Below are 22,279 nucleotides of genomic sequence, written 5' to 3'. Positions count from 1 at the left end.
TCCAACCACCCTTTATTTTTTAAACAAATAAGGCACAGAAAAACCATGCTACTTGCCCAAGAACACCCAGTTGATAGGTAAACTAACCAGATTCTGTATCTGTTTATATTTAAAGTACATGAACTTTCCAACATAACATTCGGAGTTCAGTTTTAGTGCAGAAACAAAGCTTATAAACCGAAGCAAGGGGAGACAGTTACCTAACAAAAAATAATCAAATGTTTTAATCGGGCAAGAAGAACACTGTAATGAAAGTCCATAGATAGTCACAGAATGACAATAAGTCAGATACTCTGCAGTGAGGATGTGCAATGCCCTGATGCTGACTGGGAGTCAGCAACCATGCAGAAGTGAGAGGTATTTATTTCCTCCTGTAGAAAACAGTGAGGTTGACAGGGAATCCCATCCTTCTCAAGCCTTACTCCTTCAGAAACTTGTTTTATCTCATTATTAGCATTATTAGCAATAGTTACCATTTACTAGGTGCCTACTATTATGAAACAGTATATACTGCATACATCCCACTCATATTACCCAACCTGATCCTTAGAGGATACTCTAGGTAGGAATTACATCCCTATTTTTACAGTCGAGCTTTAGCGGGCAGAGGTGGGATTCAGAATTGCGCAGCTCTATCTGACTCCAAAGCCCTTAACCTTCTCATATATAACACTGACACTTGAAATCATTTAGTCAGAGCTAAAATGGCCTAGAGTTAATCCAAACATCTTGTTCTTAACCAGAAGTTTCTGTCTGAATACGCATTATGTACTATGCTCTTTCTCACATCACATGCCTGAAGCAAAAGAGGACAATAGATATTAACTATTCTTAGCTGACAGCTGAGAAAACTAGAGAAGTTTAGAGACTTAAGACCACTACCTGGCATTACTCTCAGAGCCTTGGCTCAACTGTTTTGGAGGAGAATATGGTAAAAAAACTATTAAAGTTTTGAAACATTCTTAAAGACTGATCTGGTAATTCAATATCACTCTAGGAATTTATCCTACAGAAGTATAAGGAAAGTGTATAAAGATATATGTATAAGCATCTTCATTAGAGCATTGTTCATATCCTTAAAAAATTGGGGAAAAGACCAAATACTTAACAATAGGGAATTAAACAAATCATACTAATTCCCACGTGATAAGTAAAGTAGATCTGTATGTGCAAAGGTGGAAAAAGCTACCCAAGACAAAACAAAAAATGACAAATGTAGTTTGAACCTCTTTCATACTAATCTAGAAAGAAGGAGGGAAATCTAGAGTCACAGAGAAGTGAGAGGGGCTTCCCTGGTGCCGCAGTGGTTAGGAATCCGCCTGCCAATGCATGGGACACGGGTTTGAGCCCTGGTCCCGCAGTGGTTAGGAATCCGCCTGCCAATGCAGGGGACATGGGTTTGAGCCCTGGTCCGGGACGATCCCACATGCCGTGGAGCAACTAAGCCTGTGCGCCACAACTACTGAGCCCGCGTGCCACAACTACTGAAGCCTACACGCCTAGAGCCTGCGCTCCGCAACAAGCGAAGCCACCGCAATGAGAAGCCCGTGCACCGCAACGAAGAGTAGCCCCCGCTCGCCGCAACTAGAGAAAAGCCTGTGCGCAGCAATGAAGACCCAACGCAGCCAAAAATTAAAAAATAAGTAAAATAAATAAATTTATTTTTTTAAAAGTAACACAAACCTATTTTTTTTAATTTAAAAAAATAAAAATAAAGAAGTGAGAAAATACAGAATAATAAAGTACCAATATTTCAGCAAGATGATTAGGAAATTTTTACTTTTTATATATGTTTACTTTTTGCTTTTTTATTTTACTATTTACTACAAACATCTATAAGCCTATTTTATTTATGCAAAGGGGAGGGGCAGGACAAAATCCTACACCCTTCAAGTGGCAGGGCCATGACGCACTGCCTCCCATTTCTGGCACCTCTACCCAAGCCCCAGCACACTCCTAACTCTATCCCTTCATTACCATGAGGTCACTTTTTAGGGGCATCTGCAAGCTTCTCTTTTCCCTAGACCTTTTTCCCCAATTAAAGAGGAAGACTCCTTTGAACAACTCACTCGCCTGAAATGATGTGGCTCACAGAAGCAGCCAGGGCAATCTTAAAAATGCAACTTATCATTTCCCTCCCCTGTATAAGACTCAGAATAAAAGCTAAACTTCTTTCTGAACATGCCAAGCTTCACACCTCAGCACTTTTGAACTTTCTGTTCCCTTCATCTAGAAGGCAAAAACCTCCAGAAACAAGCAAGTTGGCTTTTTCACATCATTAAGGTCTTCACCTAAAAGACCCCTTTAGAGACACCTTCTCTCTCCACCCTAGTCAGAAGACCCCACTCCCCTACCGCCATCAAATAACCCTTATTTTCTTCATGCCACTTACCACTAATGTTAACTGTCTACAGATTTTGTTCAGTACCTCCCATCCCCTTTCTGCTCCATGCCAAGCTTGCCAGTACCTCCTGCCAATCTTGTTCACTACTGTATTCTTAGCCCTTAATACAGTACCTGGAACACAAGCACTCAAATATTTATTAAATGAATTCAGCTAGGAGCCAGAATAATGCTGCAAAAAATATAATTTTTTTAACAGAAAAGACCTGTCAAGAACTAGTAAATGTGAATTAAATCTCCAGTTGGTAGTACACCTTTAAAAAATACCTACTATTCAGCAAAAGACAAACTGCAATAAATTGCATTCTGTATTTAATTGTGAGGGAAGACTGTATTACAATCTATTGGTTAAAGAACCCACTTACAAGACTTAACTGTAGACTAAGTCCAAGATCATAGTTATTTTATGACAAATGCTAAGTTTTGTAGGCACTTGGAAAATAACAATGCTGGTGCTTAGTAGAGAACATACTACAATAACTGTTAATAAAAAACTGATAAAATAAATGCAAATCCAGTTTAATTCTCAAGTTTTTGATTATTTATCATTCATAATTTTTAATTTTCCATGTCTATATCAAGACCACTTACAGGCTGAGAAGCACACTAAGGCAGTGCCTCCCAACCTTTTTCATTTCACTCGTAGAAAATGATGGATCCTATTTGTAAGGCATGCCTACATAAGTAGACAAGCCCAGAAAGGCCAAGGCCCCTACCAGTTGCCCCAGGACTGACCTGTTTATCATAGGAAGCTCTAAGACAAGGTACTCTGTAATCAATTAACAAGAAAGGGTTCACATCTAAAAACAAGAAAGAAGCATCTTCTAAAAACCATACAGCAGGACTTCCCTGGTAGTGCAGTGGTTAAGAATCCGCCTACCCCACGATAGTGAGAGGCCCGCGCACTGCGATGAAGAGTGGCCCCTGCTTGCCACAACTAGAGAAAGCCCTCGCACAGAAACGAAGATCCAACACAGCCATAAATAAATTAATTAATAAATTAATTAAATTAAAAAAAAAAAAAGAATCCGCCTACCAATGCAGGGGTCACAGGTTTGATCCCTGCTCCAGGAAGATCCCACATGCCACGGAGCAAGTGGGCCCATGCACCACAACTACTGAGCCTGCGCTCTAGAGCCCGTGAGCCACAACTCCTGAAGCCCGCGCGCCTAGATCCTGTGCTCTACAACAAGAGAAGCCACCACAATGAGAAGCACGTGCACCACAACGAAGAGTAGCCCCCGCTCGCCGCAACTAGAGAAAGCCCACATGCAGGAACGAAGACCCAACAAAGCCAAAAATAAATAAATAAATAAACAAATAAATAGAGGAAATTGTTCGTGTTCAGAGCAATTTTTAAAAAAAAGGTAACTTTGGTAACAAAAAGTTATATGGAATCTAATTTTAAAAGCTCATTTCTGTCCAATGATTAAAAAGTAATCTTTTTTAAATAACTCTTCACATACACAAAACAGTAGCTTTATTATGACAAAAGTTCGCTGACCTTAAACACTTATATGTTTATAGTTATATATGGTGAGACAGCCTGAGAATTTGTATTCAACAGACTACACATTTACCTTCTACCAGAAAGGACACAGCATATTCATAATTTCACTTATTACGAAAGCGAAATTCTATAAATTTAGGAAGTCTACAATTTACTTAACGTGACTTCTTCTAGCGTATTCTAGAATAGGATATTCTAAAACACTCTAGAATAGGCTAGGCTCAACTGGTTTTCAAGCTGCTTCCTTCTGCATTCAGACCTCCTCTCCTCCAACCACCCCCATTACAGAGCACCTCAGAAATCAAAAAGCCTAGATCCTACTCTACTTTGCTTCCTCCACCCCTCTTCCATTAAAGATTTGCCACAATGGGCTTAAACCCAGATTCAGTCTCTGAAAGACACCAGGGGATAGATATTTTATGACAGAAAAAGGGACAACTCATTAATTGCTAGATATCTTAGCTTTCTGTAGTTACCCACTCAACATTTGTCAATCATGAGTAGATCAAAATTTCTCTAAATTTATTTTTTCTAGCATAATTTCTGAAGCTGGCAGGTTCCATAGGTTCACCAAAGTTTGCCTTTTATTGACTTCATGCTTCATTCTGTCACACTGGAGTTTGAAGAAACATTCACTTCAGCCATGTAATTCATGATTTTTTACAGTCTGAACTCTTTTTCAAAGCTACATCTTTCTATATCAAAATGTCTGTTTTTATTATCATAGTTCACCTCTCATAATCATTCAACCTCATTTATTCTCTACATGAATATTCCTTTTTAGAAAGTTAGAGAATGATACCTTTTCTACATCTAAGTTAAAAAGTGGTTTATAAATTCTAAATAGTACTGAGTTTGGGAGCAAACAAAATAACCAAACTAGAAAGACACACAGCCCTGAATTATGCAGCAAGGGGACTCAAGGAAGAGTCAAAGACCAAACCCCTGAATCTTGAGATCCATTTCAGTTGCCTTCTTTGGACCCTTTTGGTTGGTACAGTAGTGCTCCACCTTAGAAAGTTTTGCTTTCTGCAGTTTGTCACCAGTGGTCAACCACGGTCTGAAAATATTACATGGAAAATTCCAGAATGAACAATTCCTAAGTTTTAAATTGCATGCTTTTCTAAGCTTTTTGATTTCTGAGTAGTGTCATGAAAACTCACACCAACCTGCTCCCTCCTGCCTGGGATGTAAACTCACACCAACCCACTCCCTCCTGCCTGGATGTAAATCATCCCTTTGTCCACAGCACATCCACACAGTATACTCTACCTGCCCTTTAGTCATTTAGCAGCCTTCTGGGTTATCAGATGGGCTGTCTCAGTATGGCAGTACATGTGTTTAAGCAGCCCTTATTTTACTTAACAATGGCCCCAAAGTGCAAGAGTAGTGATGCTGGAAATTCGGATATTCTCTTACTGTGCCTAATTTATAAATTAAACTTTATCATAGGTATATATGTATAGAATAAAATAGTACAGAGTTCAGTATTATCTGCACTTTCAGACATCCACTGGGGATCTTGGAAAGTATCCCTCACAGATAAGGAGGAACTACTGTATAACTAAAATAGCACCCAATATGTTTCGAACAAGGACAGAATAAGTACCTTCTTAATAGCCAGCTTCTTCAAGGAAGACTTCAAAAACTCAAGTCTCTTTCTTTCCTAGACTGTAACTCAGCACTTTTTCAAGCTGTGGAGAATGACCCATAAGTGTTCAGAAAATCATTTTGGTGAGTCATGACCAGCTTTGTCAAAAAATAAAGCAGAGCACAATATAACCACATAGTAAGAAATCTTTGATTCAGGTACACACACATTATAAAATGTATTCCTTAGTGTGGAACACTACTAAGTTTGAAAGCAATTGGTGTAATTCTAAAGCCCAGAATTCCTACCAGAGCTTCCAATGATTTCCCAAATGCATTTATCCACACAAAAGACACCTTCTTGCACTTGAATGATAAAATTTTTTTAAGGATCCATCTAGTCTTAAATTGTCTTTCTTAGCTCTACCAATGAACTCTCTCCACGTGTGTGCTAATTCCACCTCATGTTACATTTTAAAATAGTCGTTTCTGACGATCCAAAACCTATGGGATGCAGCAAAAGCAGTTCTAAGAGGGAAGTTTATAGCTATACAAGCCTACCTCAAGAAATAAGAAGAATCTCAAATAAACAATATAACCTTACACCTAAAGGAGCTAGAGAAAGAAGAAGAAACAAAACCCAAAGTTAGTAGAAGGAAAGAAATCATAAAGATCAGAGCAGAAATAAATGAAATAGAAACAAAGAAAACAACAGCAAAGATCAATAAAACTAAAAGCTGGTTCTTTGAGAGGATAGACAAAATTGAAAAACCATTAGCCAGACTCATCAAGAAAAAGAGGGAGAGGACTCAAATCAATAAAATTAGAAATGAAAAAGGAGAAGTTACAACAGACACCGCAGAAATACAAAGAATCCTAAGAAACTACTACAAGCAACTCTATGCCAATAAAATGGACAACCTGGAAGAAATGGACAAATTCTTGGAAAGGTATAACCTTCCAAGTCTGAACCAGGAAGCAACAGAAAACATGAACAGAACAATCACAAGTAATGAAATTGAAACCATGATTAAAAACCTTCCAACAAAAAGTCCAGGACCAGATGGCTTCACAGGTGAATTCTATCAAACATTTAGAGAAGAGCTAACACCCATCCTTCTCAAACTCTTCCAAAAAATTGCAGAGGAAGGAACACTCCCAAACTCATTCTATGAGGCCACCATCACCCTGATACCAAAACCAGACAAAGATACTACAAAAAAAAGAAAATTACAGGCCAATATCACTGATGAATACAGATGCAAAAATCCTCAGCAAAATACTAGCAAACAGAATCCAACAACACATTAAAAGGATCATACACCACGATCAAGTGGGATTTATCCCAGGGATGCAAGGATTCTTCAATATATGCAAATCAATCAATGTGATACACCATATTAACAAAATGAAGAAGACAAACCTTATGATCATCTCCATAGATGCAGAAAAAGCTTTTGACAAAATTCAACACCCATTTATGATAAAAAGTCTCCAGAAAGTGGGCGAAGAGGGAAACTACCTTAGCATAATAAAGGTCATATGTGACAAACCCATAACAAACATCATTCTCAATGGTGAAAAACTGAAAGCACTTCCTCTAACATCAGGAACAATACAAGGATGCCCACTCTCACCACTATTATTCAACATAGTTTTGGAAGTCCTAGCCACAGCAATCAGAGAAGAAAAAGAAATAAAAGGAATACAAATTGGAAAAGAAAAAGTAAAACTGTCACTGTTTGCAGATGACATGATACTATACATAGAGAATCCTAAATATGCCACCAGAAAACTACTAGAGCTAATCAATGAATTTGGCAAAGTTGCAGGATACAAGATTAATGCACAGAAATCTCTTGCATTCATTCCTATACACTAATGATGAAAAATCTGAAAGAGAAATTAAGGAAACACTCCCTTTTACCACTGCAACAAAAAGAATAAAATACCGAGGAATAAACCTACCTAGGGAGACAAAAGACCTGTATGCAGAAAACCATAAGACACTGATGAGAGAAATTAAAGATGATACAAACAGATGCAGAGATATACCATGTTCTTGGATTGGAAGAATCAATATTGTGAGAATGACTATACTACTCAAAGCAATCTACAGATTCAATGCAATCCCTATCAAATTACCAATGGCATTTTTTACAGAGCTAGAACAAAAAATCTTAAAATTTGTATGGAGACACAAAAGACCCCGAAGAGCCAAAGTAGTCTTGAGGGGAAAAAATGGAGGTGGAGGAATCAGACTCCCTGACTTCAGACTACGCTACAAAGCTACAGTAATCAAGACAATATGGTACTGGCACAAAAACAGAAATACAGATCAATGGAACAGGATAGAAAGCCCAGAGATAAACCCACACACCTATGCTCAACTAATCTATGACAAAGGAGGCAAGGATATACAACGGAGAAAAGATAATCTCTTCAATAAGTGGTGCTGGGAAAACTGGACAGCTACATGTAAAAGAATGAAATTAGAACACGCCCTAACACTATACACAAAAATAAACTCAAAATGGATTAGAGACCTAAATGTAAGACCCGACACTATAAAACTCTTAGAGGAAAACATAGGAAGAACACTCTTTGACATAAATCACAGCAAGATCTTTTTTGAGCCACCTCCTAGAGTAATGGAAATAAAAACAAAAATAAACAAATGGGACCTAATGAAACTTAAAAGCTTTTGCACAGCAAAGGAAAACATAAACAAAACGAAGACAACCCTCAGAATGGGAAAAAATATTTGCAAACAAATCAACAAAGGATTAATCTCCCAAATATATAAACAGCTCAGGCAGTTCAATATTAAAAAAACAAACAACCCAATCCAAAAACGGGCAGAAGACCTAAATAGACATTTCTCCAAAGAAGACATACAAATGGTCAAGAAGCACATGAAAAGCTGCTCAACATCACTAATTATTAGAGAAATGCAAATCAAAACTACAATGAGGTATCACCTCACACCAGTTAGAATGGGCATCATCAGAAAATCTACAAAGAACAAATGCTGGAGAGGGTGTGGAGAAAAGGGAACCCTCTTGCACTGTTGGTGGGAATGTAAATTGATACAGCCACTATGGAGAACAGTATGGAGGTTCCTTACAAAACTAAAAATAGAATTACCATATGACCCAGCAATCCCACTACTGGGCATATACCCCCAAGAAAACATAAATCAAAAAGACACATGCGGGGCTTCCCTGGTGGCGCAGTGGTTGAGAATCTGCCTGCCAATGCAGGGGACATGGGTTCGAGCCCTGGCCTGGGAGGATCCCACATGCCGCGGAGCGGCTGGGCCCGTGAGCCACAATTACTGAGCCTGCGCGTCTGGAGCCTGTGCTCCGCAACAAGAGAGGCCGCGATAGTGAGAGGCCCGCGCACCGTGATGAAGAGTGGCCCCCGCTTGCCACAACTAGAGAAAGCCCTCGCACAGAAACAAAGACCCAACACAGTCAAAAATAAATAAATAAATAAATATTACAAATCAATGAGAGAATGAGAAAAGGGATTTGAATCACCACTTCTTTGAATTGTTCAACGTATATAATTCTTTAAAAAAAAAAAAAAAAAGACACATGCACCCCAATGTTCATTGCAGCACTATTTACAATAGCCAGGTCATGGAAACAACCTATATGCCCATGGACAGATGAATGGATAAAGAAGATGTGGTACATATATACAATGGACTATCACTCAGCCATAAAAAGGAATGAAATTGGGTCATTTGTAGACACGTGGATGAATCTAGAGACTGTCATACAGAGTGAAGTAACTCAGAAAAACAAATATCATATATTAACGCATGTATGTGGAACCTAGAAAAATTGTACAGATGAACCGGTCTGCAGGGCAGAAACTGAGACACAGATGTAGAGAACAAACGTATGGACACCAAGGTGGGAAACTGGTGGTGGGGGGCGGGGGGGTGGTGGTGAGATGAACTGAGAGGTTGGGATTGACATATATACACTAATACGTATAAAATGGATAACTAATAAGAACCTGCTGTATAAAAAAATAAATAAAATTCAAAAAAAATAAAAGATTAATATAAAAAAATAGTCGTTTCTGCTACTTCATGTGATTCTTCCAGTTTTCACGTATTTCATTGCCAAGTAGACTCAAAAAAACTCAGTATACTAAGTTTTCATTCTTTTCTCAGGTACCATTAGTTATTTTGTATCTTTATTCATCATTCAAATTTACTGTGAAGATATCTACTTTAATGGATTCACTGACAGTAACCTGAGACCATTCTCTAATGCTGATTAGGTTATATGGTTCACTAACTTTTAAATATGACATTTTTAAGGCATGGAACTTATATACCCATGGTTCTCACACTATGACGTCTCATTTACTAAATTATTTTATCCTATGTAGAAGTTCCAGCATTTCATTCTCTCTCAAAATAGCCATTCCTCTTTACCTTTTCACTTATCACTTCTTATAATGATCTTTATTGCTGTAAGGTCTTCTATTTCCTGTTCTTTTCTGCTTTTAAAAGAAAATACCAAATAAGAGTGTGATGTTACATCTATTTCACTGAACTTAATGTAGATTCCACTCCCAATTTAAACCCTTCTCCAAAGTGCACACAACAAAGATTATACTCACTCACAGTCTTGTAACTTTCTTTTTAACCTTCTCTTCTGGATCGTCAGAGATTCAGTCTCTGTATAGCATGAGAACCTTAAAAGGTACAAAGTAGGTTTCTGGAAGTCTGCTCTTGAGGGCAGCCCCTGAGTAGAATTCTATACACCTCTATTGAGGCTTTGGGTCCTCTGTGATGTTCTTCAGGTAAAATTCTCCCCATAAAGCCTCCCTTCTTTGCTCCCTATTCATAAAGAATTTACCACTCCCTCCTGTTTTTTATGTTATTCACATGTATGTTATTAACAGCCCTTCCCATCCCGAACTGTAATTATTTATTTACATGTCTGCCTCCCTACCTGACTTATAAGCTCCTTGAGGATAGAGTACATGCATGCCTCTTTGTTCTCCTTTGTTTCCCCAGAACTTAGCAGGACATCTGACTCACAGGAGTTATTCAACCAAGACTTCAAAACCAACGTGATGGTAGTTGCAGAATCCATAATACATTAAATATTTAAATTTATGTAAATTCTTAAGGAAAATGGCTATTTTAATATGTAATATAAAATTATAACCCCAAGCAAGCATTCATGAAAAACACAAATACTAACAAAGACTAGCTATCTGAACAATAACAATAGTGGTTTGCTCTCTGTTTTGACATCTGCCAAAACTCACTAGGAAACAAGATATAGTCACCAAATAATTTCTTAAAATTCTGTACCAACTAAATAGTAAAAATGATAGTAATATTAGCTAACAGCTACTGAGTTCTTGACATTTCAGTATGTACAATACTACTGAGTACATACTACAGCATGTATAATAATATTGAATTCTTCACATATCATTATGTTAGTATCAGTTCTTTAAACATGATATCTCATTTAAGCCTCCCAAGAACTCTATGAAAGATACTATTATCCTGATTTTGGAGATGAAGAAACTGAAGACCACAAAAGTTAAATAAAATTATCCAAGATTACACAGTAAGCTAGAGAGCCAAGATTACTGACAGAATATCTAAGGTCAAAAGCACTCACAAGTTTTACCAGAGCTTTATTACACCATCATTCTTTATTCTTAAGGCAGATAAGATCAGTGCATCTGTGAGACAGGCTGTTGCTCAGATGCGGTGCCAGATTTCAACCTTGGGCTGCCTGCTCTAGCTTCCTGATACTGGCTCTTTCCTTCCACTCTGGTCATTTGTTTTTATTATACTTTTATCTAAGACGATATAATTAAATTTGGGCAGGGGGATAAAGGAGAAAAGTTATCCATAACCTTATTCATCCTAACAAAACATTTTTTGGATATCATCTTCTAATATTAGAAGCACAATACATGAATATTTGTTCAAAATCTACTTCCACCATTTATTAGCTGTGTGGCCTTTTGCCAAATTGCTTAACTTCCCCCACACCAATTTTCTCACTCAATCTCTCATGCAATAAACATTACTGAGCAACTATTATGTACCAGACCCTGCTTTACTCTAGATGCTTGGGTTAATTCAGTGAATTAGAGACAGAGACCCCTGACCTCAGGAGAAGCATATCTTCCAGTGGAGGACACACAATAAAGTGAATTATATAACATGATAGTGGATGGTAAGTGCTGGGGGAAAGGAGACAAGTTGCAATTTACATAATGAGGTCAGAGTAGGCCTCATTGAGGAGGTAAGAGCTGAGATCAGAAGTCAGGGAGTTTGACCTGCAAGTAGCTGGGGGGGACAGTCAAGGCAGAAGGAACAGCCAGTGAAAACCCTAAAGCAGGAGTGTCCTGTGTACAAGGAATAGCAAAGAGATCATGGAGTTCAGTGAAGTGAGAGTACAGTTGGGGGAGGAGGGACAATGTGGTTAACATACTGTTTTGTAGGTCACCGCTCTAAGGACTCTGCCTTTTACTGAGTGAAATGGGAAGCCACTGAAAAGTTCTGAGCAGAGGAGACACACAATCTGCCTAAGATCTTAAAAGGACTAGTCCAGCTGCTATATTGCAAATAAACTAGGTAGGCAGTAGACACACAATTATGGAGTTCAAAAGATGTCTGCGCTGAAGGATTAACTGTAAAAAGGGATAATGATACTCATTGGGTTGTCATGAAAATTGTTAACAATGTTTGTAAAGCATTTAGCACTGTGCCTGACACTGATATTATTATAGCTTCTGCCTTAAACAAGGACACTCAGCATAGGAAATGAGAGGGTAGAAAATGAGCCTATGCCTCAATGTGCCTCGTACACAGACAGCATCAGCCTAAAAGAAGGGGATTCTCCTAAATCACATGAAGGGGGCAGTCCTGCTAGCTGAGCTATGGACCTTTTGCTATTTAGCAATGGTGTCTTTGGGGCTAATTGCAGCCTTCATCCTTGTCCATATGTGTACATGTGCACAACTGCAGTCTCAATCCACATCCTATGTTACATTATTCTCCTTCCAGTTTTAAATATTTCAGTCATTTGTCTAATCATACCCCACTGTGTTGGATGTAATTCATCCTTAACCTATTTTTTAATATCTTTATATTAGACTATAATTGCTTTACAATGTTGTGTTAAGTTTCTGCTGTACAACAAAGTGAATCAGTTATACGTATACATATATCCCCATATCCCCTCCCTCTTGAGCCTCCCTCCCACCCTCCCTATCCCACCCCTCTAGGTCGTCACAAAGCATCGAGCTGATCTCCCTGGAGCTGATCTCCCTGGAGCTGATCTCCCTGTACAATGCAGCAGCTTCCCACTAGCCATCTATTTTACATTTGGTAATGTATATATGTTGATGCTACTCTCTCACTTCGTCCCAGCTTACCCTTTCCCCTCCCCGTGTCCTCAAGTCCATTCTCTACGTGTGTCTTTATTCCTGCCCTGCCACTAGGTTCATCAGTACCATTTCTTTAGATTCCATATATGTGCATTAGCATATAGTATTTGTTTTTCTCTTTCTGACTTACTTCACTCTGTATTACAGATTTTAGGTCCATCCACCTCATTACAAATAACTCAATTTCGTTCCTTTTTATGGCTGAGTAATATTCCATTGTATATATGCATCATTAACCTATTTTTAAGTCACATATTTTTTCAGATTTAAAAATCTCTGAAATCAGAACACATCTTAAAAACAATGCTGTGTGGGGCTTCCCTGGTGGTGCAGTGGTTGAGAGTCTGCCTGCCAATGCAGGGGACACGGGTTCGAGCCCTGGTCTGGGAAGATCCCACATGCCGCGGAGCAACTGGGCCCGTGAGCCACATTTACTGAGCCTGCGCGTCTGGAGCCCGTGCTCCGCAACAAGAGAGGCCGCGATAGTGAGAGGCCCACGCACCGCGATGAAGAGTGGCCCCCGCTCGCCGCAACTAGAGAAAGCCTTTGCACAGAAACGAAGACCCAACACAGCCAAAAATAAATAAATTAATTTTCAAAAAAAAACAAAAAACAAAACAATGCTGTGCCTTATTTATCCTAACAGAGAACCTTAAATCAACACCTCAGATATACAGGTATTTTGCTTAACAACTAGGTGTGAGATTACTGGGTCAAAAGATAAGAATTACAGATGAGTGCTGCTACTGTCATGTTTTCAATATTTTAAAATTGGTCTGGGGTGAATTTTTGTTTTTAAGATAAGCTTATTTGCTGAAGCAACTAGTTGCTATTTATTTTCTCTGATCTTTTTTTTTTTTTTTTTTGAGGCGGGGGAGTAAGGTAAGTTTAACCAGGAAAAGGAAGGTTGTGTTGTTTCATTTTCTTAGAAGTGGCAAAGGTTTCTAAAAGTTTGAGAGAGTAAAGATACCGACTGATAAAGGCAACACCAGTGGGTGTAACTTTAAGAATTTCACATTAGGTCAGCTTTCCAACAGCAGGTTAGGTGTTGAGTGAGATTATTTTGTGTTTTTTTATACTCTATCGAAGAAAAATAGAACTCAACAGCCTAATTCCCAAAGAGCTCTCTGAAACCCTTCTAAAAAGGTGGCCCCGGTCTTTATTCCTGGAAAAGGTAAAAGGGAGGGTCTCTAGACTGGGGGATTTCAGGTACAGTTGAGAGCATGGATGCTCTTCTGAAAACTATGCTAACTGAATGCTTAAATACAAAGACCAAACAGCCTCTTCCATAGCTGGGCAACCAGGCTCAAAGAAACTGACACTAGTTCCCCTACCTTATAATGAAGCTCAAAGACAGCAAGCCTAACCCAAGCATTCCAATCAGCTGTTTAATACTGTCCTTTTAAAAATAGACAGACTGCCAAGGATTACAAGACATTTTAGGAAAGCTTCTAACATGTATGATAAAGACCAGAACACACAGGCAACACACACACACATACGCACACCCCTGAATGACTTCAGCTATCAGATTAACTGGAATTATCAGAATGTAGTCCATCAAATGCCTATCACATTAAATTTTACAATAATGGGGTAACAGAAAATTCTACAAACTTCTACAGGAAAAAAAAAAAAATACAAGGGATCGGGAATCAGAATGGCTTCAAATTTCTCAACCCTGGAAGCTAGAAGACATAATGAAGCAAAGTCATCTAAATTCTGAAGGAAAAGTATTTCCAATGTAGAATAATCAGCAAAACTACTGTAGAAGAAAGATATTTTCTGCCATTCATTACCAAAAATATTTTACCCTTCACGATCCCTGTCTCAAGGGATTTGTCACATGAATAAGAGTAAATCAAGAAAGAGATGGCATACAGGAAAAAGGGCATCCAACACAAGAAAGAAACTAACAAAATCCCCAAGAGGTTAGTGGAGGGAAATCTCTGGATGACATCTGTGCATCAAGGACAAGAATCCATAATTTTGTGACCCTTTCTAGCAATCTCAAACTACCACCACCAACACTCACCTAGACGATGCCTTTTTTTCTTTTCTTCAGAGACAGAGGAGAGAGGGGAGAGAGGAAAGGGGGGGTAGAGAAGTGGGGGGAGAGAAGGGATGGAAGGAAACAGCTCACATTTTTAAAGTTCTACATGATCCTATACTCTCCTTTTTTTAACTGAAGTATAGCTGACTTACAATGTTGTGTTAATTTCTGCTATACAATGAAGTGATTCAATTATACATATATATACATTCTTTTTTGTATACTTTTCCATTATGGTTTATCACAGGATATTGAATATAGTTCCCTATGCTATATAATAAGACCTTGTTGTTTATCCATTCTATATATAATAGTTTGCATCTGCTAACCCCAAACTCCCACTCCATCCCTCCCCCACCCCCTTCCCCCTTGGCAACCACAGGTCTGTTCTCTATCTGTGAGTCTGTTTCTGTTTCGTATATAAGTTCACTTGTGTCATATTTTAGGTTCCACATATAAGCGATATTATATGGTATTTGTCTTTCTCTTTCTTACTTCACTTAATATGATAATCTCTAAGTCCATCCATGTTGCTGCAAATGGCACTATTTCATTCTTTTTTATTGCTCCACTGTGTGTGTGTGTGTGTGTGTGTGTGTGTGTATTTTCTTTACCCACTCATCTGTCGATGGACACTTGGGTTGTTTCCATGTCTTGGGTATTGTGAATAGTGCTGCTATGAACATAGGGGTGCATGTATTTTTTTGAATTATAGTTTTATCCAGATATCTGCCCAGGAGTGGGATTGCTGGATCACATGGCAACTCTATTTTTAGTTTTTTAAGGCACCTTCATACTATATTCCATAGTGGCTGCATCAACTTACATTCCCACCAACAGTGTAGGAGGGTTCCCTTTTCTCCACGCCCTCTCCAGCATTTGTTATTTGCAGACTTTTTAACGATGGCCATTCTGACAGGTGTGAGGTGGTACCTCACTGTAGTTTTGATTTGCATTTCTCTAATAATTAGCGATGTTGAGCATCTTTTCATGTGCCTATAGGCCATCTGTATGTTTTCTTTGGAGAAATGTCTATTTAGGTCTTTTGCCCATTTTTCGATTGGGTTGTTTGTTGTTGAGTTGTATGAGATGTTTGTACATTTTGGAAATTAAGCCCTTGTCAGTTGCATCATTTGCAAATATTTTCTCCCATTCTGTAGGTTATCTTTTCATTTTATTTGTGCTTTCCTTTGCTGTACAAAACCTTGTAAGTTTCATTAGGTCCTGTTTATTTTTGCTTTTATTTATACTGCCTTGGGAGACTGACCTAAGAAAACATCGGTACAATTTATGACATGATCCTATACCCCTCAAGCACATTCTCCCTTGTAGAGGAGTTAGTGAGACCTGTGCTGGGTCTTGAGATATTCTGGGTGGTTGATCAACATGAATAGAATAGTCAGTCTAGCAGTGTAGGGTTTCCCAAAGCATGGGCCATACATTATTCATGGTTTACAAAAATAATTTTAGAGGATTTGTGGACACGACATAAAATAATACTAAATCAATCAGATAAAGATTATGATAAGGAAGAATTATCAGTTTGGTATCTTTAATACCTCTATAACACTTCATAATCTCCCTTTTTAATTAAAAAATATAGTTTTCAAACTCAAAGCCACTACAGACCCTAATATCTAACTACAAATTAATACTGTTTTTATTTTATTAAAATAGCAGCAAAGGAATCTAGTACTATATGTGATTCCTATTCTCCTGGCAGCTTCTTCTGGATTCATTTTGACTGTGTATTTTGCAAGTGCTTATAACATAGTTCCCTCCATTTTAGTGCAAAAGAAGTCAACACAAGAGAGTGAGTCACAACCATCCACCCTTGATACATCACTACATTTCCAGCACAGAAGCTTGCACCTGCTTTGCTCCTGCAATTTAGGATGAGGCTATCACCTAGCCTTTATCTCTATAACTCAACAGCCTCAAACTACTTCACCTTTTTTAAAGTTCCAGAGAATCCCCTGGCAGTCAGTCCAGTGGTTAGGACTCCACAGTGGGCACAAGTTGGATCCCTGGTCGGGGAACTAAGATCCTGCAAGCCTCGGCACGGCCAAAAAAAACAGTGAGCTATTTAAGAGAAAATATTAAATAAGCACTACTATAGATGGTTCTCTGTTCTAGTAAAAGTTAGGAAGATGATACTTGAATGACTGAAGTGGTGAAACACTACTCTAGCAGAGACAATACATTCTTTAAATTAATGACCTTGTACTCTGCCATTACTTATCTATCAGGCTTTTAAGCAAGTCTGATCAATAAAATCCTAGTAATCAAATCTAGAGTGTTTCTCAGCCTAATGCTCCTTCTCTCTTCCTCCTAAAGAGACTTTCATTATACTGCACTTCCAGGGGTTTCTTCTGTCTCCAACTATATCTCCTCTACCTTGTTTATTGGCTTCTAGTCTTCCTCCTGCTCCAACCATGGATGTATCTCAAGGCTTCTATGTCGCTATACTTTCTTAGTGTTCCACAGCCTTTCCAACCTGCCTACATACATTGCCTCCATCAGTGAAAAGTGTGGTGGACAACTCTATGTTGTCTCCCAATCCCACACTCCTCTTTCGAGAACATCCTTCCTTCACCCATAGGAATAAGCCCTGAGCAGCGATGTTTATATGTTTATATTCATGATCCTGCCCCTTTAGAACCCACTACAACTGAATGGAGCAAGGATCCAAGCTGGGAACTTGATTTGAAATTGAGAGAACATATAAACTCAGGAGGTATAAGAATGTTGGTCCATGGATGTCCAAAGCAGTAAAAACAAGTTTGCTGTTAAGACAGCAGTATTCTCCAAACTGATCTATAGATTCAATACAAGCCCTAATAGAATAGGCTTCTTTGCCAGCTTCTTTGTAGAAATTGACAAGCTGACGCTAAAATGCATATGGAAATTCAAGGGAGCCAGAACAGCCAAAATAATCTTGAAAAAGAACAAAATTCGAGGACTCATACTTCCCAATTTCAAAACTTATTACACAAAGCTACAGTAATCAAAACAGTGTGGAACGGGCATAAGGATAGACATATAGATCAGTAGAACACAACTGAGAAGGGTGCCAAACAATTCAGATATCCACATGCAAAAGAATGAAGCTGTACCCCTACTTCAGAGCATATACAAAAATTAACCCAATGGATGAAGACCTAAATAATGTTAAGAGCTAAAACCATAAAACTATAAAACGCTTAAAAGAAAACAAAGGAGTAAATCTTGATGACCTTGAATTTGGCAGTGGTTTTTAAGATATAACACTAAAAGCACAAGCAACAAAAGAAAAACAGATAGGGACTTCCCTGGTGGTCCAATGGATAAGACTCCGTGCTCCCGGTGCAGGGGACCCAGGTTCGATCCCTGGTCAGGGAACTAGATCACACATGCATGCCGCAACTAAAACCCAGCACAGCTAAATAAATAAGTAAACAAAATATTTTTTTAAAAAAAGGTAAATTGGACTTTAACAAACTTAAAAACTTTTCTGCTCCAAAGAACACTATAAAGAAAGTAAAAAGACAACCCAAAGAATGAGAAAAAATATTTGCAAATCATGTATCTGATGAGGGACTTGCATCTAGAATACAAATATTCTATAGACTACAGAATAAAGAATTCTTAGAACTCAATAATAAAAAAGACAACACAATTTAAAAACAGACAAAAGATCAGCACAGACATTTTTCCAAAAAAGATACAAGAAACAGCCAAGAAGAACATGAAGAGGTGCAACATCACTAATCATTAGGGAAATGAAAATCAAAAACACAATGAGACAGCACTTCACATGGCTATTATCAAAAAGAAAGAAAGAAAAAGAAAGGAAGGGAGGTGTTGGCAAGGATATAAAAAACTGGAACTCTTGTGCATTGCTGATGGGAATGTAAAATGGTGTAGCTGCTACACAAAACAGTATGGCAGTTCCTCAAAAAAATAAAATTAGAATTACTATTGAATATATGATCCAGCAAGTCCACATCTGGATGTAGACCCAAAAGAATTGAAAGCAGGAACTCAAAATATTTGCACACCCACGTTCACAGTATTATTCACAACAGCCAAAAGGTAGACGCAAGCCAAGTGTCCACTGACCAATGAATTGATAACAAAATATGCTATATACATACAAGGAAGTATCATTCAGCCTTAAAAAGCAAGGAGAGGGCTTCCCTGGTGGCGCAGTGGTTGAGAATCCGCCTGCCAATGCAGGGGACATGGGTTCGAGCCCTGGTCTGGGAGGATCCCACATGCCACGGAGCAACTAGGCCCGTGAGCCACAATTACTGAGCCTGCGCATCTGGAGCCTGTGCTCCGCAACAAGAGAGGCCACGATAGTGAGAGGCCCGCGCACCGCGATGAAGAGTGGCCCCCGCTTGCCACAACTAGAGAAAGCCCTCGCACAGAAACGAAGACCCAACACAGCCATAAATAAATAAATAAATAAATAAATAAATAAATAAATAAATATTAAAAAAAAAAAAAAAAAAAGCAAGGAGATTCTGGACGTCCCTGGTGGCACAGTGGTTATGAATCCGACTGCAAATGCAGGGGACACGGCTTCAAGTCCTGGTCCGGGAAGATCCCACATGCCGCAGAGCAACTAAGCCCATGTGCCACAATTACTGAAGCCCACACGCCTAGAGCTGGTGCTCCACAACAAGAGAAGCCACCACAACGAGAAGCCCACGTGCAGCAACGAAGAGTAGCCCCCGCTCGCCGCAACTAGAGAAAGCCCACATGCAGCAACGAAGACCCAACATAGCCAAAAAATAATTAAAAAAAAAAAAAAAAAAAAAAGCTAGCCAGATTTAAACAAAAAAAAAAAAAGCAAAGAGATTCTGATATATGCTACAACATGGATGAACCTTGAAGACATTATGCTAAGTGAACCAAGCCAGTCATAAACGGACAAATATTGTATGATTCCACTTACATGACGTACCTAGAGTAGTCAAATTCATAAAGAAAGAAAGTAGGATTAAAAAAAAAAGAAAGTAGGATGGTAGTTGGCAGGAACAGGAGGGGAGAGTGGGGTGAGGAGTTTAAGGGTACAGAGTTTCAGTGTGGGATGATGAAAAAGTTCTGGAGATGGATGGTGGTGATGGGTGCAACATATTGTAAATGTACTTAATACCACTGAACTATGCGGTAATTTATATTATGTGTATGGTACATGGTGGTAAATTTATGTTATGTATATTTTACCACAATAAATTTTTTAAAAAGAATGTTTATAGTTGCCTAAACCTACCATGTCATTTAAAAAAAAAAAAAAGATAGCATGTTGATCATTACTGGTAAAAATACCATTAAAGTCATCGATACTAAATTTGGAGGCACTGGGAAAGCCCATGCATCTCCATGGACCTTGTGGCTTCATCTTAAAAATGAGGTACGAAGGACTAAATCAGACCTACTTCTGTCTTGGAGTCTCAGGACCCCTGTGAACTCCAAACGTTATATGTAAAAAAAAAAATCCTCCCTGGAATTCCCTGGTAGTCCAGTGGTTAGGACTCTGTGCTTCCACTGCAGGGGGCCCAGGTTCAATCCCTGGTCGGGGAACTAAGATCCTGCAAGCTGCACTGTGCAGCCAAAAAACAAAACTCTGGTTACTTCTTTTTCAATATTTCCAAATAAAACCTAATAAATTATTCTTCAACCTTTCAAAAGCCTGCCCAGAGCAACAAAAATCATCAGGCTTCTCTCTCTCCTGCAGACTGGAATTATAGGACTTCAGGAATAGACTTGCAGGTTATTAGAACCTTAGGACATCAGAATGTTCATAGCAGCATTACTTCTAATAGCCAAAAGGTAGAAACAGCCCAAATGCCCACCAACTGATGAATGAATAACTAAAATGTGGTATAATCTTCCCTAGGTATCTGCAAGGAATTGGTTTCAGGACCCCCTGCAGATAACAAAGTCCAAGGATGCTCAAGCACCTTATATAAACCGGCATAGTATTTGCATATGATCTACACACATCCTTCCATACACTTTAAATCATCTCTAGATTCCTTACAATACCTAATACAATGTAAATGCTACGTAAATAGTTGCCGATAGGTGACAAATTCAAGTTTTGCTTTTTGGAACTTTCTGGTAATGCCTTCAGGTAAACAGCATTTCCCAGGGAAGCTCTTCAGAGTAAGGAGCCCCAAACATGACTTCACATCTCACTGGCCTCCAGTGAGTCACTGTTAACAAATCATTATGTCCAAATGGTTGGCCTTTACTGACTGACTTAAGCTAATCAGGCTCTCCACTAGAGCTAAAGATGGGGTCAATCTCATTAAAATGGCTCAAATGAATGGCTAGGTAATAAGGAATAAGGGCTGACAGTTCCTCAGAGAAAAATATGGGATACAGTTACAATGAAAGGGGGAAACAGAAACAAACAACAGGTGTTCACTTCACTGGTTAACAGGTGTTCACTTCACCGGTTTACAGGTGACAATCACCAAGATCAAGGGATTAAAGGAAGGAGCTTAGAGAAATCCTTAAATTGACCTATTGTACATACTCTTAAAGGTACAATCAAAACTCAGGTGATACATTTAAATTCAAGCTTCTCAAATATTGCCACTGTTTATAAAACACACACACGTGACCAATCAGGCAAGCAACATGGGTCTTCTTAAGCCCTTGTCGCTCTGTTCAGCAAATCTCAAGGGAAGATACCTGAGCAGGCAGGGGACAAGATAACAGATGTTCTCTTGTTCAGTGGCTTCTCTGGAACACATCTATCTCTAGGACCAGGAAAATAAAATTTCCAGAAAGTGAAATATGAGAAAATATAAAAGTAACAGACTTGACAGATAAAGAAAAACAAAACCCAGCATCTTTTAGGCATCTACTATGAGCTAGGCAACACCCTGAGCACACAGATGTTTATATGCTATTTCATTTAACCCACATAACCTCAAGTTACCTGCCTCCTCTGCAAAATATGGAGTTGGAAGAGATGACCTATAATGATCCTTCTAGCTCTAACACATTATGATGATTCTAGCGCCATGAAAATCTAACATATGTTAAAATTTTCTGAAATAGAAGATCCTTCCCTAGCTTTCCAAACAGACTATGCTTCAACTTTCTCTTAATGATTTATAAGTTACTATGAGTAACCTCTGGTTATCTATGGAATATAAATATAGTATATTTTCCTAAGAAAACAATTTTACTCAGACTTGAGTGAGGGAGGTTAATAAAGTAACTAATATTTTAAAATATTTTTATAATACACCTGTTTTGAAGTAAAATTC

At 38.5% G+C, this 22,279-nt stretch overlaps 1 protein-coding gene and 1 non-coding gene across 3 annotated transcripts in view; one reads left to right on the top strand and one right to left on the bottom strand.

Moving 5' to 3' along the window:
- RAF1 (Raf-1 proto-oncogene, serine/threonine kinase) overlaps positions 1 to 22,279 on the bottom strand; it is a 73,465-nt gene that overhangs the window by 31,803 nt on the left and 19,383 nt on the right. The gene's annotated exons all lie outside the window — the stretch shown is intronic.
- Positions 20,504 to 20,576, top strand: TRNAG-UCC (transfer RNA glycine (anticodon UCC)). The gene has a single exon. It is a non-coding gene; the product is annotated as a tRNA-Gly (tRNA).

The sequence above is a fragment of the Balaenoptera acutorostrata genome, chromosome 10 (genome assembly GCF_949987535.1).
Source record: "Balaenoptera acutorostrata chromosome 10, mBalAcu1.1, whole genome shotgun sequence".
NCBI lineage: Eukaryota > Metazoa > Chordata > Mammalia > Artiodactyla > Balaenopteridae > Balaenoptera > Balaenoptera acutorostrata.
This window is presented reverse-complemented; position numbering and strand designations above follow the sequence as displayed.